At 42.0% G+C, this 6,872-nt stretch overlaps 1 non-coding gene across 1 annotated transcript; it reads left to right on the forward strand.

Moving 5' to 3' along the window:
* Nucleotides 1–1,536: 1,536 nt before the first annotated feature.
* On the forward strand, nucleotides 1,537–1,639 carry LOC130460322 (small nucleolar RNA R71). The gene has a single exon (XR_008920226.1). It is a non-coding gene; the product is annotated as a small nucleolar RNA R71 (small nucleolar RNA).
* Nucleotides 1,640–6,872: the final 5,233 nt, after the last annotated feature.

The following is a 6,872-nucleotide window of genomic DNA, read 5'->3' on the forward strand; positions in this document are numbered from 1 at the left end:
CTCCGTGAGTTGCACAGTCTCCTTCGCTTCACAACATCTCTTGCCACTAAGAATATCTCTCATGAATCTAGAATAGTGAGGCATTTGTTTGAGTGCCTCGGTGAAAGACAATGACACATATATCTTGCTAATGGTTTCCCAAAACTTGTGAAATTGATCATCAAGCTTTTTTCTAGCAAATCTTTGAGGGTAGGGGGGAGGAGGAATTGGGAGAGGAGGAAGAGTAGTCCCCGTCGACTTAACACCATCAATCACACCATCGACATGTGACTCCTCTTCCGCAATATCACAGTCCGGAGACTCATTCCCCTTAGAATCCTCCCCCTAGAGAAAGGTGCATCAACTAGCTTAGCACCATCATCTAGAATCATCCCACTCTGAGTCACAACCGAATACATTTGTTTAGGTGCTTGACCTTGGGGTGGGAGACTAGTATGCACTTGTTGCTCTTTGATGGTTCTAGCTAGTTGTGCTAGTTGGGTCTCAATCATCTTCAAGTGAGTGTTGGATTGCTTGAATCCATCCTCAAACTCAACATTCTTCTTGGCTTGCGCCCCCACAAACGACTCCATGAGAGCCTCAAGGTTAGACTTGAGAGGCGGGAGCGGTGGAGGTGCATTGCCATAACCACTAAGGTTTGGTTGATATTGGTTGCCATAGGTCCTCGGTCCATTGAATCCGGGAGGTGGAAATTGAGAAACACCATTTGGACCTCCCGAGTTCAAAGGATAACGCCCACTAGAGGCACCCCTAAATTGCCCATAAGAGTAGTTGTAACCCCCTCCACCTTGATGGTTGGGATTATAACTACCTTCATTGTATTGGCCTTGATTGCCAAGACCTTGAGATTGACCATAGGGTGCTTGGCCTTGATAGCCTTGCGCCCTATAGCCACCTCGGCCTTGGCCATCATACCCACCTCCTTGGCCATAGCCTTGGTGGGATCCATACATAGGGGGGCCTCTAGGTGCTTGCCTAGCAAAGTATTGATTGTTGGGGTTATAATTTCTAGACCTCTCATTCAAGGCATGAGCATATTCCATATCAAATTCTCCTTCACAAGAAGGGCCATAGTCCACATAAGACACATTATGAACCAAGGGACAAGCATTGGGGAAATGACTATAATCTTGGCAATTATCACAAAAAGAAGTGCCCGGAGGCATTGTGTCATAGGAACTAACCTTGCTCTTCCCTTTAGTGAGAAGAGTAGCCGAAGGCGGTGGGATTGTTGATGGTGATGGTGGTTGACTTGGTGTGCTCTCTAGCTTTTCCATTCTCGAGCTAAGATTTTCAATGATCCTAGCTTGCTCCATAGCATACACCGACCCTTTACCATCATCATTCCTACCCTTGCCATCATAGTCCCTTGCACCAACATGCCAAGCTTGATAATTTTGGACCACATCCTCAATTGTCTCTTCAATTTGATCCTCGGTCTTGTTCATGATGGGACCACCCGCCCCCGCATCTAGACTCGTCTTGGAGGATGGGCTCAATCCCAAGTAGAAGGTTTGAAGCAACAACCACTTAGAGATCCCATGGTAAGGGCACTCCCTTTGGTATTCTTTGAATCGGTCCCAAGCTTCAAAAAGCGATTCATCCCGCTTTTGCTCAAAGGATTGAATTTTGTGGTGATATTCCGCCGTCTTTCCATGGGAGTAGAACTTGCTCAAAAATGCGCTAGTCACTTCATTCCAAGTGCAAAGTGAATTTGGCTTGACCTCCTTGTCAAGCCAATCGCTAGCTCGCCCAAGGAGAGAGAAACAGAATAGAGTCAACCGCACATAGTCCGAAGTCACACCATTGTGTTTGATTGTATCACAATAATTCTCAAATTGCTTAAGGTGCTCGTGTGGTGACTCGTTGCTCTTTCAACAAAAAGGATGGCTTTGAACCAAGTTGATCAAAGCGGGCTTGATCTCAAAGTTATTGGCATTAGTTGTGGGAGCTTGGATACCACATGTTGCTTCAAATTCTCCCGGTATACCCAAATTCTTAACCGGGAGAGCCATGGTTTCAACGGCTTGCTCACTCTCTTCTTGCTCCACGCCTACAATCAAGGATTCAAACCGGTTGTGGCTTGATGAGCGAGTTCGAACGCGCCTTAATCTCCTTAGTGTCCAATCCAATTCAAGGTCAAGAGGATGGAGAGATCTTTGACGTGCTCGACCTCTATCAAGCATACAAACTCAAAGAAACACGTGAGTATTGCAAAGGAAAAGAAAGCAAACAAGAATGCAATATTTTTGTATTTTTCTAATGGTAAACTAGTCTCAACAAAACTCAATAACAACGACCGCTCCCCGGCAACGGCGCCATTTTGATAAGGTGTTTTTCCGTCGTTGAATAGAAAATCCACCCGACCAAACAAAATTTATAAAACCACTAAACTACCCGGCGATATTGCTATAGCGGCAAGTATAGGGATCGTCACATAGAAACGGTGGTCATTGAGTTTAGGTATTAAGCTAGTTTGAACGAGATTTGGTTTGAATTAATATCTAAAAGAACTATGCTAACAATTGCACGAATTAATCAATATAAGGGAATGCTAGGGAGTCGGGGATAGCCTAGGGAAATCGGGGGAAACGAACTAAACAATCAAGCATTCATGATCATGTAAAGACTTAGCATATAGGGGAATGGAATCGAATGACGTGCTCGCCACCTCTCGGATGGAGCACGCGAAGCAATCTAGCCTATGGAAGAGCTTTCGCCTGATCCTAAACTAGATAAGCTTGCATATAATAGGAACTACCATTCTCTTGCACAAAATAGGCTCACAATGTCTTGCCAAACCTAAACTATGCAATCCAATAAATACCAATCAAATAGTATTTGCAACTACAACTCAATTAGGCATGGATATCCTATCACTAAATCAATTTAATTACATCAATCAATCATCAATTTCCCCTAATTAAGCCCCTAGATTCTCCCCTTTCCCTAACCTAAATCTACTCACTACACATATTTGAAACTAGGAAATTCATGATTCTAAACAAGCAATCAAGTAATTGAAGGAGTGGAAGGAGAGAATCAAGAATTCAATTGAAAACTAGAATCAACAACTAAGGAATTGAGAATCAATGAAACTAAAATCAAAGCAAAGAGGAATTCAAGAAGTTGAAGAACAATCAAAGAACAACAACAATACAGCATGAGCAAAGAACTAAGAACATTAATTAAATTGCAAGGAATTGAGAAGAGTTGAAGAAATTACAACTTGAAGCTTCAAATCAATGGAGTTTCTCTCTCTAGAAAACTAGCTTGAAGAGCAAACCTTCTAAAACTTCATAATTTTCTATCTCTGAAATTAATTGTTTAATAAAATAATGAAAATTCTATTTATACAAACCCCCTAAAAAATAGAAATTTAAACTCGTAAAGGTCAGCCCGCGCAGCCGTGCGATCGAGCAGACCCAGATGCGATCGCATGAGTGCGAACGTGCCTTGGATCCGTGCGAACGTGTTCAACGACGATTTACTTCTTCGATCTGTGCGAACTAGCTGCAAATCCGTGCGATCGCAAGGTCTTGACTTAGCCAATTCTTCAACATTCTTCAAAATTCTTCATGTGCTCGCACGGAAATTCAGTGCGAGCTCACCAAAAATCCGTGAGAGCGGGCCCATTCATAGTGCGATCGCACGAAATCCCAAATAGTTCCTGCATCGTTTTTTCGATTTCGTGCGAACACACATTCCTGGAGCACGAGCGCACGAGCCTGATTGACTTTGAAGCCAAGTCTGGTGACCCGTGCGAACACACAGAATTCCTGTGCGATAGCACGGGCTTGATTCGAGCAAACCTCAACTCTTTTCCATCATTTTCCAACATTTTACCTGAAAAGTGCATAAATGGAATAAGGGGATAAAAATGCAACAAAACTATACCAAACTATCAAAAAGCATAATAAAATTCTATAAAATCCTAAGCCTAGAGCGACATAAATGCCGCTCATCAGGACCACTCCATTGGTTCTACATGGCCTTTTCCAGTCGAAATGACACTAAGCAATCCAAATTCGGGCGCCGACCCACAAAACCGAGCAAGCCGGGCCTCGTCCTGTAAAACCGAATTCAAAAACCCGAAAACGGTTAGTTTAGACCTGATCAAATGGCGGGCCGGGCCGGGTTCGGCCCGGGCTTGAGCGTAAAAATTCAGCCCGTTATGTCGGCCCGGGCCGGTTCGGGCCAAGATTCGGGCCAAAATTTTGTGCCCAAACCCGTTATTTTCGGGCCGGGCCTACCGAGCTTTTCGGGCCATTTTCGGGGCGGGCCAAATTTATAACTAAAAAGTGTATTTTTGTGTTTCCCAAACCCGCCCAAAAAATAAATTTTTCGGGCCGGGCCCGGAAACCGGGCCAGAAAATTCTACCCAAACCCGCAAAAATTTCGAGCGCGCCGGGCCGGGCTCATCTTGATCAGGTCTAGGTTAGTTTTTAGTCGCAAACTTCCTTAACCACCAAGAAAAGCTACGTGCCAAAAATAGTACAATTCGTACAAGGGTACGCCCACTACAAGCGAAACGCAAGGACAGCGTCATCGTCCTTGCTTGGCATCTTTTGTTCCACGTCAGCGGCGCCAGGCGCCGTTGCTGCGCTGGGCGCAGCTGTCACCTGGCGTTTAGCCCCTCATTTTCCTATTTAAACCCCTAATTTCCAACACTTTAGGGCAGCAAATTACAATCAGAACGTCGTAATTCTGAAATTGCCTCTCAAAAATCAAAATACAAAACCTCAAAAATCCCATACAAATCTCAAGTTTTCAAGCAATTGGGAGCTCCAAAAGGAATTCTAAACTAAACCTAACTAGGTAATTCCAAATCTCAATCCTAATCTACTATGTTTCTATAATTTCTCTTACAAAATGATTAGTAAAGTTGGCACTTTTACTCTTAAAAGTGTCACTTACAACAATCACATATTTTTACAAAATCAACAATTTCTATGATACAAATACAATGTCATGATGTTTAAGGTTGTTTGTAATCACTTCCTTAAACTAAAATCATTTTCAAAACATGGAGTAATCAAAGGTGAGGCCTTTTTAATGTTTAAAGGTCTAATCTTTGTGATTCAAGGCTCCACTTTTCAATATTCAAGTTCAAGTTTCATTTTCAAGATTCTATGATGTTTAAGGTTGCTTGTAATCACTTCCTTAAACTAGAATCATTTCAAGTTACGGAGCACATCAAAGGTGAAACCTTTTCAACATTAAAAGGTCTAATCTTTGAGATTCAAGACTCCTCATTTCAATATTCAAGTTTCATTTTCAAGATTCTATTATGTTTAAGGTTGTTTGTAATCACTTCCTTAAACTAGAATCATTTCATTACATGGAGCATATCAAAGATAAAACCTTTTCAACATTAAAAGGTCTAATCTTTGAGATTCAAGACTCCTAAGTTCAATATTCAAGTTCAAAATTCAATATTTCAAGTTCAATTTCTATGTCCAAAATCTAAGACACTTTGGGATGAGCAACTTGTCCTAAAGTTGAGATTTTTAGACTTGAATCCGTGTCGGACGCACTTATATATTCTTAAGAAGTCGTTTGGCGTTCGGATCTCAAATACAATAGTTCAATTTCAATATCGCATCTTTCAATTATGCACTTCAATATCGCAATTTCAATAATGCCTTTCAATTATGCACTTCAATATTGCAATTTCAATAACGCCTTTAAATATTGTACCTTTCAATTCAGCACTTACTATTTACGCAACTTTACTTGCCTAGTCCTTCTAGGCAATGTGGTTTCCCACCTAGTCCTTTTCTAGGTGGTGATGTATTTTTACTAATTACGCATTTATTTTCTATTGTGATGTTGCTTTACTTGTTTATTGCTTTCATCACCTCACATGCTAAATACAAAATGCAAAGTTACACCACGCTTAACAAAGACAATTTCTTGGACAAACCGGCCTTAGGTTCCCTTAAATTAACTTTAAAGCGAAGTGGTCACAATACAAAGTAGAAATTCTCTGTGTTCAAGTTCTAAATTCAAACCCACATAGTGTCATGACTAGGGTTATTCGAAAATGTTTTATGCCATGCACTTGGATACAATTTTTAAGGCTCGCGGAATAAGCATCTCGTTCCCTTGCCCGGTTCTCACCCATCCATTTCTAAGATTCAATGCCTTATCCAACATAGAGTCAATTTTGGTCTTTCTAAACGGGACCCTTAAAATCGTTTGGTGGCAACTCCTTCGAAATCCAAAAACATACAAAGCTCCAAGTCCATATTCTCGTAGGGGAAATACAAAAGAGCATGTACAAAAAACCCCCTACAATTCTGGCGACTTCACTGGGGAGTTCCTGATTTCAATTTCGATAATACGAGCATGCTTTGAGCAACAAGCCATTGCCTTGCTTAAGTTCTTGATGTCAGCTCTGGCGCCAGGCGCAGGCCCCTGCGCCAAACGCCACTGCCTGCATCCAGCACAGTGGCTTATAGTGGTTGGTTGCCCATGCTGCTCAAATTCTCGAGTGGGAGTCAGTTCTGTTTTTGAATTTCGAAGTACACTCCCAAACCTTGAGAACGAATGTAGAAAAACGAGCCTTTCAAATACAATATTCAAATGCGATTTTCAATTTTCAATTTCTAGGCATTTCATGCATATTTCGAAAACCATTTTTGTGCAAAACGAATTTCTACCTTGCCCAATACGGATGCGTTCTACATTCGGGCTAACCCCGGGGGCAACGCAATGGTGATTCTCCATATGGTTCATGACCAAAGTGTATGACCATTTCCGCGCCTACCGAAACTTGGCATTTTCTTGACATTCCCGATGTCAAGCATGGAGGTCGTCTGCCGACACACACGTCCCTTAGGTGTATGTGCAAGTTGTTGCCGGATCGG

The sequence above is a fragment of the Spinacia oleracea genome, chromosome 4, assembly GCF_020520425.1.
Source record: "Spinacia oleracea cultivar Varoflay chromosome 4, BTI_SOV_V1, whole genome shotgun sequence".
NCBI lineage: Eukaryota > Viridiplantae > Streptophyta > Magnoliopsida > Caryophyllales > Amaranthaceae > Spinacia > Spinacia oleracea.